Below are 14984 nucleotides of genomic sequence, written 5' to 3'. Positions count from 1 at the left end.
AAATTGTAGCCAGGTGTGGTGGTGCACCTCTAATCCCAGGAACTCAGGAGGCTAAGGTAGGAGGATCACAAATTCAAGACCAGCCTCAGCAATTTAACAAGACCCTCAGAAATTCAGTGAGACCCTGTTTCAAAATGAACAAATAAACTGGGTGCAGTGACTCACACCTGTAATCCCAGCTGAGGCAGGAGGATCATGAGTTCAAAACCAGCCTTAGCAATGGCGAGGCACTAAGCAACTCATTAAGACCCTATTCTCTAAATAAAATACAAAATAGGGTTGGGTTGGGGATGTGGCTCAGTGGTCGAGTGCCCCTGAGTTCAATCCCTGGTACCGCCCCCCCCCCCCGCAAAAAAAAAAAAAAAAAGAAAGAAAAAGAAAAAAGGCTGGGGATGTAGCTCAGTGGTAAAGCACTCCTGGGTTCAATCTCTAGTACTGGCCCCCAAAGAGATTGAATAAATTAATAATTAGAGCACTGATATTGTGTGATATAATATATATGAAAATCTCTGAATAATGTAACAAAACAAGAACTCTCATCTCTAGGAGGCAGCTTAACATCAGGGGCTACAATAGTCAGTTCTTGGACACAATTTTTTTTGACACAATTTTTGTTGTTGTCATTCTCTTTCAAGATACACATGAGAGGCCTGGGATTGTGGCTCAGCGGTAGAGTGCTCACCTAGCTTGGGCAGGACCCGAGTTCGATCCTCAGCACCACATAAAAATAAAGGCATTGCATTGTGTCCATTACACCTAAAAAATAAATAAAAAAAAATTTTAAAAAAGATATACGTGAGAGTAGAGTGTATTTGACATAAATATATGGAGCATAACTTGTTCTAATTAGGAAGGGACACGATTTTTTTTTCTTTTTTTTGGTACCAGAGGTGCTTAACCACTGAGCCATGTCCCCAGCCGTTTTTTGTATTTTATTTAGAGATAGGGTCTCACTGAGTTGCTAAGTGCCTCACTAAGTTGTTGAGCTGGCTTTGAACTTGTAATCCTCTTGTCCCAGCCTCCCAAGCCACAGGGATTACAAGTATGTGCCCTGCCACACCCTGCTAGGGTCACAAGTCTTGAGCTTCTGCTGCTGTACAGTTCTCATAACCACATGTCATTGAAGGTAATAGTATCTCAGATAAAATATAAAACTTGCCTTGTTGTTTAGCTCATTATACACACTCCTTGAGTACCATTTTGCCTCACATACGATGACAGTTGGCTCTGTGTCCACTGACTTGGTATCACAGATTCAACCATCCACAGATGGAAAATAGTATTTTATTTTTAATATTTATTTATTAGTTCTCCGCAGACACAACATCTTTGTTTGTATGTGGTGCTGAGGATCGAACCTGGGCCGCACGCATGCCAGGCGAGCATGCTACCACTTGAGCCACATCCCCAGCCCAGAAAATAGTATTTTAAAATATTGTGTCTGTATTGCATGTGTAAAGACTTTTTCTTGCCACTATTCCTTAAACAATTCAGTTTAACAATTATTTACATAGTATTTGCATTGTATTGTGTATCATAAATAACATACAGATGAGTTAAAGTATGTGCAGTAGGGGAGATGTGTGCAAATCATATGCAAATATGATGCTATTTTTTAAAATGAGGGATTTAAGCATTCTCAGATTTTGGTATCCTTGGGGTCTCTGGAGCCAATCCTCAGTGGATACCAATGGACATCTATACTTATTTCTCATTAAACCACGACAACAATTTACTTAAAAACCATATGAGGCATTGGGGTTGTAGCTCAGTGATAGAGACTTGCCTAGCATGTATGAGACAATGGGTTCAATTCTCAGCACCACATATAAATAAATAAAATAAAGGTCCATCAACAACTAAAAAAGTATTTTAAAATATGAAAGTTGTTTTTCAAAATATCACCTAAAGCATTAAAATAAATAATAGTAGTAATTGATAATGACCTAAGACTATGCTAAGTGCATGCATTCATTAGGTAGAAAGAAATATTCTTATTTACAATAGAATGCCAACCAATAAAAGTAGAAGGAATGATGAGGGTAGAAAGCTACCCTTTCGCAGATAGCACAATAAAAATAGTTTTATGCAAGAGGATGCTAAAACTAGGTGGTGAAGATTTGACAGAAAAAAACTGTATAGTTTCAAAATATATATTTTTAATTTTTTTTAGTTGTTGATGGACCTTAATTTATGTATTTATTTATATGTGGTGCTGTGAATCGAACCCAGTGCCTCACATGTGCTAGGATCTACCACTGAGCTACAACCCCAGCCCTCAAAATATATTTTAATTGCAAAGAAGGAAATGGTAGCTTTAAGGTAGAGAAACTTGACAGACACCACCAGGAATTTGATATTAACATTACATATCATGCCTTTCCTGTTAGGGACACAGTGTCATTTCTAAGGTATTTTTGCCAAGAGCACAGGAGTCCAATTTAATCATCAGGAAACATTAAACAAATTCAATTGAGTATTTGTTGTCAACAAAAACTTTTAAATAAAGTTTTTTTTTCAGAGTCAAGTTTATGAAATATTAAAAATAGACTCAGAAACTGTTCAGGATTGACTGATACTAAAGACTTTGCATATAATTGGTATATGTTTCTGGATTGGTCCCTGGATCAGAAAAAATTATTTTCTACAAGTGAAATTATGAGACAAAACTGGTAAAATATAAATAAGATCTATAGGTTAGAGTATCAGATTAATGTTAACTTCCTCATTTTGATAGCTATACTGTGGTTAAGTAAGAGAATATTATTGTTTTTATGACATAAACACTTTAGTATTTTGGGATAAAAGGCATTATGTCTGCAACTTACTTTCTTTTTAAAAAAAATTTTTTTTAATCATAGATGGACCCAATACCTTTATTGTATTTATTTATTTATTTATTTATTTTGATGCTGTGCTGAGAATCGAACCCAGTGCCTCGCACATGCTAGGCAAGTGCTCTACCACGGAGCCACAACCACAGCCCCTGAAATTTACTTTCAAATGGTTCATAAAATAATACAGAAATGAAAATATGTGTATATAAAAAGATAATAGAGAAAACTATATATAAAGAGATGAATTTAACTTTATATATACACAAAATGATAAAGTAAATATGGCAAAATATTAGCATTTGAGGAATCTAGGCCAAGGGTATATGAAAATTCTTTGTGTTAGTCTTGCAACTTTTCTCTAAATGTGAAATTATTTCAAAATAAAAAAGTTAATATAAGCCAGGCATGGTGCTGCACGACTGTAACCCTAGCACCTCAGGAGGCTGAGGCAGGAGGATGGCAAGTTCAAAGCCAGCCTCAGCAACTTAGTGAGACCCTGTCTCAAAATAAAAAATAGGAAGGGATGGGCTGGGGTTGTAGCTATGAGGGAGAGCACTTGCCTTGCAAGCGTGAGGCACTGGGTTCGGTCCTCAGCACCACATTCAAAAATAAATAAATAAATAAATAAATAAATAAAAATATGCGTCCATCTACAACTAAATGAAAAGAAAAAAAGGGCTGAGAATTTGGCTGAGTGGTTAAGCATCTCTGAGTTCAAGTCCCAGTACAAAAAAAAATAATAATAATAATAATTAAGTTAGGGCTCGGGTTGTGGCTCAAGCGGTAGCGCGCTCGCCTGGCATGCGTGCGGCCCGGGTTCGATCCTCAGCACCACATACAAACAAAGATGTTGTGTCCGCCGAAATCTAAAAAATGAATATTAAAAAATTAAAATAAATAAATAAATAAATAAAGTCCTTTGTTCTTCCTGTCAGGACAGGCAGAAGTACTGCCTTTGGGACTAGAGTCCCCTGCTTTAAAAATAATAATAATAATAATTAAGTTAATTTCATGTTTTATTTAGCTTCATTTTGTATGTTTTTTTTACAAACCCTATTTAAAATGAAATGTCAAAGAAAAGGACGAATAATATAAATCTTGTATTATATTGTTTTACTTCTATTATTAAATGTTATAGGACACAAAAGCCCATGTGGTGTGTGCCTATAAAAATTCATGGGAACTGAAGTATGATAACAAAACTGAATGGATATCTCACATCTGCCCAGCCTGAAAGAGCATCCTAATATGTGTCTCCCAATAGGCATCTCTTCTTGTAGCCAATTGTGTTAGTCATCTTTTCATTTCTGTGACCAAAATACTCAACATAATTGACTTAGAGGGGGAAAAGTTTATTTTGGCTCATGGTTTCAGAGGTCTCAGTTCATGGTCAGCTGATCCCTTTGTTTTGGGTCTGATTCGAGGAAGAACATCACGGTGGAAGAAAGCTGCTCTGCTCATGGCAGCTGGAAAATAGGGAAAAGAGAGGGAGAGAGAGAGAGAGAAGCCAAGGACAAGATATAGTCCAAGGCCAGGCCCCCAGTGACCTATCTCTTCCAGTCATTCACCACCTGTCTACAGTTACCACCCAGTAGTTAATCCATCAAGTGGATTAATCCACTGATGAGGTTTCAGCTCTCATAATCCAGTGTTTTCCCCTCTGAACATTGCAGCATTGCCTAACACATATGAGCTTTTTTTTTTTTTTTTTTTTTTTTTTGGGGGGGGTGCATTTCTATGTCTAAACCATAATACCAACTCCCTGTTTTTGTTTCCTAAATGTATGCTGATGCCATCAAAGAAGAATTCTTATTTTGTGAGTTCTTTTTTAAATGAACAAGACTCTGAACATTTTGGAAATGGTAAAAGGATTTTTTGCCAAATAAAACTTTGGAAAGGAAACTTCCTACTCTGCACAGATGGAGTTCCTGCAATGCTTGGTGATGCATCTAGTTTTGCTACTTCAATGAGAAAGCAAACTTTTCACACAGGCTTCTTTATTTGTTTTTAACACAGACATGTACTGACAACAAAGATTCTTCTAAGAAACCTGAAAAAGACATTTTGCCATAAATGTCATCAACAAGGCAGATCACTGAGTCAGATATTTAAATTTTTTTTCATCAAGATACGAGAACAAAATATGAATTGTTTTTCTACCACACAGAAGTTTGCTGGCCTTCATGAAGATATATGCCTTGAAGCACTTTTTCACACGAAGGGCAGAAATTTTACTTTAACTGAAATAAAACAAAAACAAAAGAAAAGAATATTTACTCCTGGGACGTTATGAGAAAAGGAATTTTATTGATGTGTTGGCTTAGCTGTCAGATATTTTAACCATGTGAATGAGTCTAACCTTTCAATCCGATGCTATAAAGTCAATATTATGGATGCTACTGAAAAAGTTTTAAAAATATTCCTGGCTTACGTGGTCGATAAGGAAGAAGCTGGAGGATATGCTTTTATAACAGGGAGTTAGAATATAAAATTCTGTTTCTTTCTTTGAAAAGAGAATTCTATAAATTTCTGGAACATCTCAGAAATCTTCCAAAAACTGTTGTCATCTTGATGGCTTCTAAGTTGAATCCCAGATATGCAATCATTTCTTTTTTTATAAACTGAATCAAAGTTGTTAAGATGTTCACCTAACTGGAGATGAGTTCTTGATCTTAGGACAATAGAAAATACAATAGAGCCACACATGGAGGTGCATGTTTGTAATCACAGCTACTCAGGGGGATCACAAGTTCAAGGCCAGTTTTGGTAACTTTCTGAGCTCCTGTCTCAGAATCAAAAATAAAAAGGGCTGGGATGTAGCTCAGAGGTAAAGTGCTACAGGTTCAATCTCCAGTACACAAAAACAAACAAAAAATTTAGTTTAACTCCAAGACACTTGGGGAATTACTCCATGCCTTCATAAAGGATTATTCTTGTCTCCATTAAAAAAAAAAATAGAGCTCTACCCAGCACCACACATATAAATAATAAACCAATAAATTAAATAAAACTCGAGAGACTTTCTTTTGCAACAGTAGTTATTTTAAAATGTATAAATGGAACTTTGCAACACTTATGACCATTGAAACAAAAAATTTAAATGGATTGAATATCAGCAACACATTCATAGCAAAGACTATCTTACAATTTAATTTTCATGATACCAAAAATCATGATCCATAAAAGAATACATTGGTCAGTTGAAGTGCAACAAAATTGTAAACTATTGCTCTGTGGAAGACAGATAAGAAAGGAAGAGAAGCTACACACTGAGAGAAAAATATCTGCAGATCATTTATCCCAGAATGAACTTGTATCCAGAATACACAAAGAACTCCCAATATTTAACAGTGAGAAAACAACCTGTCGCGACTCACGACTAAACCAGTCAGGGTCACTTCAAGTGAATTTGGGGAATAAATAAAGGCACAGACACAGAATGTACCTTTTCTTTGGGTTCAGTGACCGCTCCTCAGCTGCAGCTCCCACAAGGTGGACAAGGCAGGCAAGAAAGAGAGTGAGGAGCACGTGCTGACCCCTTTTATTGGAGAGAAGTCATTCAAATGAGGCAAGGGGTCAGGTTTCAGGGGGTTGAGTCTAGCTTCCTGATGTCTTGCTGTCAGCAGGTTGACATCTAGGAAGGCCACCCCCATCTCATGTGCTGTGTGGGGGTCATGGCAGAGCAAGTGAAAAGACACAGCATATGTCGCCCGTCCAAACAGAGGGGCAATGTGGGTTCAGTGCACCCTGTGGGCTCAATGCTCATAGTTCTCACACACAGCCCATGGCTGGCTTGCCACACCTCCACACTCTCATCGCCCAAAGCTATGGCACTCCATTCCCATGTGGCAGCTCCCATTAATAACCTCCAGTTTCCCCTCCTTTACTGAGGATTGAACCCAGAGGTGTGCTCTACCTCTGAGCTATATCCCTAGCCCCCTTTTTTGTTTGGGGAGGGGGTACTGAGGACTGAACTCAGGGGCACTCCAGCACTGAGCCACATCCCCAGCCCTTTTTTGTATTTTATTTAGAGACAGGGTCTCACTGAGTTGCTTAGCGCCCCGCCATAGCTGAGGCTGGCTTTGAACTCAAGATTCTCCTGTCTCAGCCTCCCGAACTGCTGGGATTACAGGAATCCCACACCCAGAATCCTCATCCCACGCCCAGAATCCCCATCCCATGCCCAGAATCCCCAGCCCTTCTAATTTTTTATTTTGAGACAGGATTTTTCTAAGTTGATGAGGGTGGCCTCAAACTTTGGATCCTCCTGCCTCAGCCTTTGGAAGAAGCTGGGAATATAGGTGGGTGGCACCATGGTTGGCCTAAATTGTTTAAACTGACAAAGATTTGAACAGATCGTTCACCAAAGAAAATACATGGATGGCAAATAAACTCTTGAAAAGGTGCTGCACATTATTAGTCATTACAGGGTCATGAAGATTTTCTCTTGTTTTCTTCTAAAAGTTTTATAGTTTTACAATTCAAGTTTATGTCTGTGTTCTGTTTTGGTTTAATTTTTGTGGAGTGATTCAGTTTAGTTCAAGGTTTGTGTGTGTGTTCGCACTCATATGGATATTCAATTGGTGTTCCAACACCATTTGTTCAAAAGACAATTTCTCTTCACCAACATGCCTTTGAACTTTTGTCACAAAGCAATTAGCAGTGTTTGTGTGGTCTATTTCTGGGTTCTATATTGTGTGGCACTGATTATGTCTATTATGTTACCAGTGCTACACTGCCTTGATTACTGTAGCTTTATAATAAGTTTTTTTTTTTTTTTTTTTTGGTGTTGTTGTTGTTTGTTTTGGTACCAAGAAATGAACCCGGGGCACTTAACCACTGAGCCACATCCCTAGCCTTTTTTCTTTTTTATCTTGAGACAGGGTCTTGCTAAGTTGCTTAGGGCCTCACTAAGTCGCTGAGGGTGACTTTGAGTTTTCAATGCTCCTTCCTCAGCCTCCCAAGCCACTGGGATTACAGGTATGCACCATCATGTCTGGCCCAGATCTTTTTAAAATTTATGATAGAAATGTTTGTAGCCATGATTTACCCTTTCAGCACTGTGTCACATAAATTTGGGTGTGTTGTAGTTTTGTTTTCATTTGTCTCTAAGTATTTTCTAATTTCCTTTCTAATGTATTTTTTGATCCATTGAATATTTTTGAGTATGTTATGTAATTGTTTGCAAATTTGTGGAATTTCTGATTTTACTTCTGTTATTGAGGTTTTTTTTTTTTTTTTTTTTTTTTGTATGTGTGTGTTTGTGTAGTGGTGGTTCTGGGGATATGAGGCAAGCACTGTATCAATTGAGCTATATCCCCAGACCTGTTTTTGAGTTTTTAAATTTTTATTTTTTAGTTATAGATGGGCACAATACCTTCATTTTATTCATTTATTTTTATGCTGTGCTGGGGATCAACCCAGTGCTTCACATGTGCAAGGCAAGTGCTCTACCACTGAGCCACAAACCCAGCCTCTTGTAATTGAGTTTTAACTGTATCCTACAGTGGTTAGAGAAGATAATTTTGATTCCCTAATCTCTACCTTTTTACAGCTTTTGGGACATTATTTGTGGCCTAAAATATAGTTTATCCTGGAAGATGTCCATGTGCACTTTAGAAAAACATGTATGCTGTTGTTGTTTGTGTTCTTTGTCTGACTGTTAGATCTAGTTGGCTTATTTTGATGTTGAAGTTCTGTTGTATTCTGTTCTCTGTGTGTGTGTGTGTGTGTGTGTGTGTGAATGTGTCTGTGTGTGTGTATGTGTGTGTGTGTGTTGCTGGGAATTGAACCTCTGGGCTCTACCACTGAACTACATCCCTAGTCCTTTTTTATTTTTATTTTTGAATTTGAGACAGGGTCTCACTAAGTTGCTGAGGCTGGCCTTGACTTGTGTCTCATCCTCTCCGGGAGCTGGGATTATAGGTGAATGACACCATGTCCAACTCGGTCTGTATTGAGCGTGGGGTACTGAGGTCTACATTACAGTCTATAGCTATTATTGTAGAACTGTCACCCCTATTCTCTTTGGGTTACTGTTGAGAGCCACAGCCGAAGGGGCCCCAGCAAACTTCCAGCTGCCAGCTGATGATTGGCTCACAGCGGCACCAGCCAACTTCTAGCTGCCAACTGATTGGCTCCTCTGCGGTGATGCTCATTGGGCTGTTTCCCTGCCCTTTCAGACCACGGAGCTGCTCACTGGGGGACTTTTTTTGGCTCTGCCCACGCGACCCAGCCAATCGGCCTCAAGAGCAGGAGGAGTGGGGGAGGTGGAGAGGCTTGTGGCAGCTGGGCTCTGAGGGTTTTTCCTGAGGAGCTGTGTGGTGTGGTGTGTGTGGTTCTAAAAATAAAGTTCGTTTCTTTTGACAAGTGGCTCCTGAATTGTGCCCAGACTGCGGCAGGTTACTGTTTGATAGTATATCTTTTCTTATTCTTCCCCTTTCAATCTATTTGTGTTTTTGGACCCAAAATGCATCTCTTATAGAAGCAGCTAGTTGGATCACATATTTTAATCCATTCTGCTAATCTTTATCTTTTGATTGGAGAGTTTAATTCATTTACATTTAAAATAATTGCTGGGCTGGGGATATGGCTCAAGCAGTAGCGTGCTTGCCTGGCATGTGCAGGGCCAGGTTCCATCCTCAGCACCATATAAAAATAAAACAAAGATGTTGTGACCACTGAAAACTAAAAAATAAATATTAATAAATTCTCACTCTCAAAAAAAAATTACTGATAAGGAGAGATTTTTGTCATTTTTGTATATGATTTATGTATTCCTCATGGCTATTTCATACTTCCCTTGCTGTACTGCTATATTCTTTTTTGCTTTATTATTATTATTATTATTATTATTATTATTATTATTATTTGAATTGAAACTCCTTTCTCATTTGCTTTTGTGTATATTCTTTAACTATTTTTTGTGGTTACCATGTATATTATATTTAACATCCTAAAGTTAATACTCTAATTTGAATTTATACCAGCTTTACGTCAATAACATACAAAAGGCTTTGTTCCCACACCTTCTGGTTGTTCATGTCATAAAATTGCATTTTTGTACATTGTGTGCCCCAAAACATAAATTAATAATTCTTTCAATTGCATTAGTCTCTTAAATCATATTAAAAACAAAATGCAGAGTTTTAGATAAAAAAAAAAAAGCAGCTTGTAGGCTAATTGTTTTTTTTTTTTAAAGCATTCTTTTTTAAGAATCTTAATTTTATTTATTTATTTATTTTTATGTGGTGTTGAGGATCAAACCCAGGACCGCACACATGCTAGGCAAGCACTCTACCACTGAGTCACAACCCCAGCCCGATAATTACTTATCTAAGGTATTTGTCTCTTAGATCATGTAGAAAACAAAAAATGAAGTTACAAACTATTGTTGGAATTATACTGGCTTTTATAATTGTCCGTGTATTTGTCTTTTTTTGGCACTGGTGATTTAACCTAGGGACAGTCTACCACTAAGCTACATTCCCAGTCCTTTTTCTTTTGAGACAGAGTCTTGCTGTGTTGCCCAGGCTGGTCGTGAACTTGAAATCCTCTTGCATCAGCTCCCAGAGTAGCTGGGATTACAGGTGCGTGCCACCGTGCCACCTTCATGTATCCATCTTTATCAAGAGCTTTCTTCTCCACATGGCTTCAAGTCACTCTCTAGTGTCCTTTGATTTTACCTTGCAGGACTCCCTTGAGCATGTCTTGAAGGGCGGATTTTCTCAGCTTTTACTCCTCTGGAAAGGTCTTCATTTATCTCTTACTGTTGCCCGGCAGTTTTCCCAGCTGAAAGATTGATTGACACTTTTTTTTTTTTCTTTTAGCATTTTAAATGTTATTGGCCCAATGCTTTCTGGCATCCAAAGGTTCTGATGAGAAATCTGTCTTACTTATTGAGGTTCCTTTGTATGAGATGTGTCACTTCTTTCTTGCTGCTTTCAAGATCCTTTGTCGGGGGAAGGGTTGTAGCTCCGTGGTAGAGTGCTTTCCTCCAATGCAGAAGGTCCTGGATTCAGTGCTTGGCACTGAAAACAAAAAGAGACAAGCATGGGAATGTACCTGTCGTCCTGGCTTCTGGGGAGACTGAGCAGAAGGATTACTTGAGGTGTAAGTAGTGAGACCCACCCCACCTTGTCTCAAAGATATTCTCCTTTTGTCTTTTTAAAGTTTGATTGTAATGTGTCTCAGCATGCATCTTTTTGGGTTCATGTTACTTGGGGTTTTCTTAAATTTCTTGGATGTTTCTATTCATCAAATTAGGGAAGGTTTCCAGCCACTGTTCCTTTTAATATTCTCTCGCCCTCCTGGCATTCCTGCAGGTGCATATTGCTCTGCTTAATGTGTCCCATGGATCCCTTGGGCTCTATTCACTTTTCTTCAGTCTTTTTCTTTTTTGTTCCTAGGACTCAATAATTTCCATGGTCGTATCTTCAAGTTCATTGATTCTTCTTTCTGCCTGTTTAAATCTGTGCATGAACCCCCTCTAGTAAAATTTTCATTTCAGTCACTGTATTTTTTTTTTTTTTAGAGAGGGTGGGAAGAGAGAGAGAGAGAGAGAGAGAGAGAGAGAGAGAGAGAGGGAGAGAGAGAGAGAGAGAGAGAGAATTTTAGTATTCATTCTTTAGTATTCGGTGGACACAACATCTTTGTTTGTATGTGGTGCTGAGGATCGAACCCGGGCCACACGCATGCCAGGCGAGCGTGCTACCGCTTGAGCCACATCCCCAGCCCCAGTCTGCATTTTTAGCTCCAGGATTTCTTTCTTTCTTTCTTTTTTTTTTAAGATTCTCTATCTCATTATTGATATTTCCATTTCATTCATACATCATTTTCTTGATATTGTCGGCATCTTTCTTTAGTTCTTTTACTATCTGTAAGGCAGTTGTTTAAAGTCTTTGTCCAGAACATTGGTTATCAGATCTTTTTCAGGGACGATTTGTATTGATTTTTTTTTCCTTTGAATATTTTCCTGTTCCTTTGTTTGAATTTTTGTTGAAAATTTGACATTTGAACTCTGGAAAGCAGATCCTCCTTCTACCCCACGGTCTGTGGTCATTTGGCAGCTGTTCTTATTTGTTCTATTGTAGGCTCTCTCTGTGCTAATAATCATCCTGTGGTGTGATCAGTTTTTTCCTGAACCTTTCCCTGGGCATGCTTGGTTACTTTTAAATTTTTTCTATGTAAGCAATTGTTTGTTTTTAATTTCTTAGTCTTTATTTTTCTTATTTTTTGGTATGGGGAATCAAACTGAGGGACTCATACATGCCAGGCAAAAGTTCTACCACTGAGGTACATCCCCAACCTTTTTTATTTTATTTTGAGACAGGGTCTACAGTTGCTCAACTGGCCTTGAACTTGTGATCCTCCTGCCTCAGCCTCTGCAATAGCTGAGGATTATAGGCTTTTACTACCACTCCTATAGAATTCTGTAGTCTTTTTAAGTAGCTGGGGGTGCTTAACCACTGAGCTAAATCCGCAGTCCTTTTTTTATATTTTGTTAGAGACAGGGTCTTGCTGAGTTGCTAAGTGCCTTGCTGAGTTGCTGAGGCTGGCTTTCAACTCATGATCCTCCTCCCTCAGCCTCCTGAGCTGCTGGTGTTACCGGCATGCACCACCACACCCAGACAGAATTCCCTAGCCTTTAATGTTTGGTTCCCACACTAGGCAAAAATGGGAAAATAGAAAGGCACTAGCCTTTTTAAGTCCCCTGGAGGTCACTTCAGGCTGAGCGGAAGAGGCTTGGAACAAACAATGGCTGCTCCCCTCCTTGTCTGTCCCTTTGTTATCAGAGGCAGCAATCAGTGATGCTGGAAATACCAAGGTGCTTCAAGAAATCCTGTTCTCAAAAGCCATTTATCAAGGCGAACTGCTGCAGAAGGGTGTGTTACCAAAAAATTTGGCAAGCAAGCACACTGGGTGGGAAATCTGCCCAGGTTTTATCCCTAATATGGCACTGCTCCTTGCCTTGAAAGGAGGAGTTTGGGGTTATAATCTGCATAACTGATTAATTTAAAATAGGGGCGGGCATGGGGGAGAGCTGTAGTTACGTCTGGATCAACTACTACTCTATAGGCATTATGATGGGAAGGCGGAGGACCAGGGGAGATATGTTGGGGGCTTGCAATGGAGACCACTTGGTTTTGTAACTTAAAAATAGCTCTACTTACTTACACACTATGAAATTTAGGTTTTAGATGACAGCAAACACATTTTTGTTACATATTAGGAAACTCAAAAAACTAAAGGTTTAACTTTTTTAAAATTTTACTTTATTTTACATTTTATTCTGTAAAAATATGAACCTGAGACCTATCCTCAACAGCTTTTAAGTGTTTTTTTTTTTGTTGTTGTTGTTTTAAGTTTTTGGCGGACACAACATCTTTGTGTTTTTTTTTTTTTTTTTTTTAATGTGGTGCTAAGGATCGAACCCGGGCGGCACACATACCAGGCCAGCATGCTACCGCCTGAGCCACATTCCCAGCCCCAGCTTCTAAGTGTTACACAGCAAATCTTAAGAGTGCATTCATCTTGCTTGACTGAAACTTCATGCCCATTGATTACTGACTCCCTCTTGCTCGCTCTCCCCTGCCCTGCAATCACCATTCCAGTCTTTGGGTCAGTGAACTTCACTCTTTTTACATATTTCATGTAAGATAAATTATACGATATTTTTCTTTCTGTGGCTGATTTATTTCATTTAGCGTAATATCCTGAAGATTCATTCGTGTTGTCATATACAGCATAGTTTTCTTATTTTTCAAAATTGTATAGTATTCCTTTAACCATATATTTTTTTAAAAAATTTATTCAAATATGACAGCAGAATGTATTACAATTCTTATTACACATATAGAGCACAATTTTTCATATCTCTGGCTGTATACAAAGTATATTCACAACAATTTGTGTCTTTATACCTGTACTTTGGATATTCATGTCCATCACTTTCCACCATCATTTCTAATCCCATGCCCCTCCCTTCCCCTCCAACCCCTCTGCCCTATCTAGAGTTCATCTATTCTTCCCATGGTCCCTCTCCCTATCCCACTATGAATCAGCCTTCTTATATCAAAGAAAACATTTGGCATAAAAATATGGAATGCTTCATGAAATTGCATGTCATCTTTGCGCAGGGGCCATGCTAAACTTCTCTGTATCGGTCCAATTTTAGTATATGTGCTGCCAAAGCGAGCACTAAAGGTTTAACTTTTGACAGAAAAGAGAACATTGATCTCACAATGATCAGAGTACAGATGCTCTATATGTGGAGGATGGGTCCTTTTGGGCTACCCGGAGTCCTGCAAGCTGTTTGCAAGCTGCGCAGGAACATGTGCACAGCCGTCTGCCACTTGGCTGAGTGGTGGGGGATGGGTAGTTGCTAATGTGCTAAAGGGCCTACCCCTAGTTGTTGCAAGCCCTGGGTGGACTCCAGACTCCCATAATAATTCCAACAGTAAGATCCTGGCAGTTCAGTCGTTGTCCAGGTGGGGAGCTTCTACTGGGCTATCTTCCCAGAATCCTCTCCTCTGTTTTGATAGCTTTGCTAGTATTTGTATTCTTTTATGGAGGATTATATTTTCAGAGGTCCTAACTCTGCCATTCCCCAAATTGTTTTTGCTTTATTTGTTTGTTTTGCAGTACTGAGGATGCAACCCAGGGCCAGTGCGCTAAGACTGAGGTGCATCCCCAGCCCCACCTGCCCGCTTTTTAAACAATTTGAGGCAGGGTCTAGTTAAGTTGCCCAGGCTGGCCTTGAATTTGCTATCGTCCTGCCTTAGCCTCTTTAGTAACCGGGATTACAATGCCACAATGCCCGGCTCCTGGATAGTGTTTTTAGTTGTAGTTGGACACAATACCTCTATTTTATTAATTTGTATTTATGTGGTGCTGAGGATCAAACCCAGCGACTCCCACATGCTAGGCGAGCACTCTACCACTGAGCCATAATCTCATCCCCTCCTGAATAGTTTTTAAGAGATTGTTCTGGAAATTATAATGTACATACTTAACTTTCCATATTGCATTTGGAATTAATAATTTTCACTTTCAGTGGAATGTAGCAACCTGACCACTAGGTGCATTTGCCTTTCCCCATCTAAGTTATGGTTGTCCTGTATATTATATTTGTATATTACTGAAAAC

General features: G+C 38.8%; 1 non-coding gene across 1 annotated transcript; it reads right to left on the bottom strand.

Moving 5' to 3' along the window:
- Positions 1-13930: 13930 nt before the first annotated feature.
- LOC143402709 (U6 spliceosomal RNA) lies at positions 13931-14037 on the bottom strand. Its single transcript, XR_013091772.1, has one exon. It is a non-coding gene; the product is annotated as a U6 spliceosomal RNA (small nuclear RNA).
- Between the last annotated feature and the right edge of the window lie 947 nt (positions 14038-14984).

The sequence above is a fragment of the Callospermophilus lateralis genome, chromosome 6 (genome assembly GCF_048772815.1).
Source record: "Callospermophilus lateralis isolate mCalLat2 chromosome 6, mCalLat2.hap1, whole genome shotgun sequence".
NCBI lineage: Eukaryota > Metazoa > Chordata > Mammalia > Rodentia > Sciuridae > Callospermophilus > Callospermophilus lateralis.
Note: the sequence above shows the minus strand (reverse complement) of the source record. Positions and strands in the feature narration are given on the sequence as shown.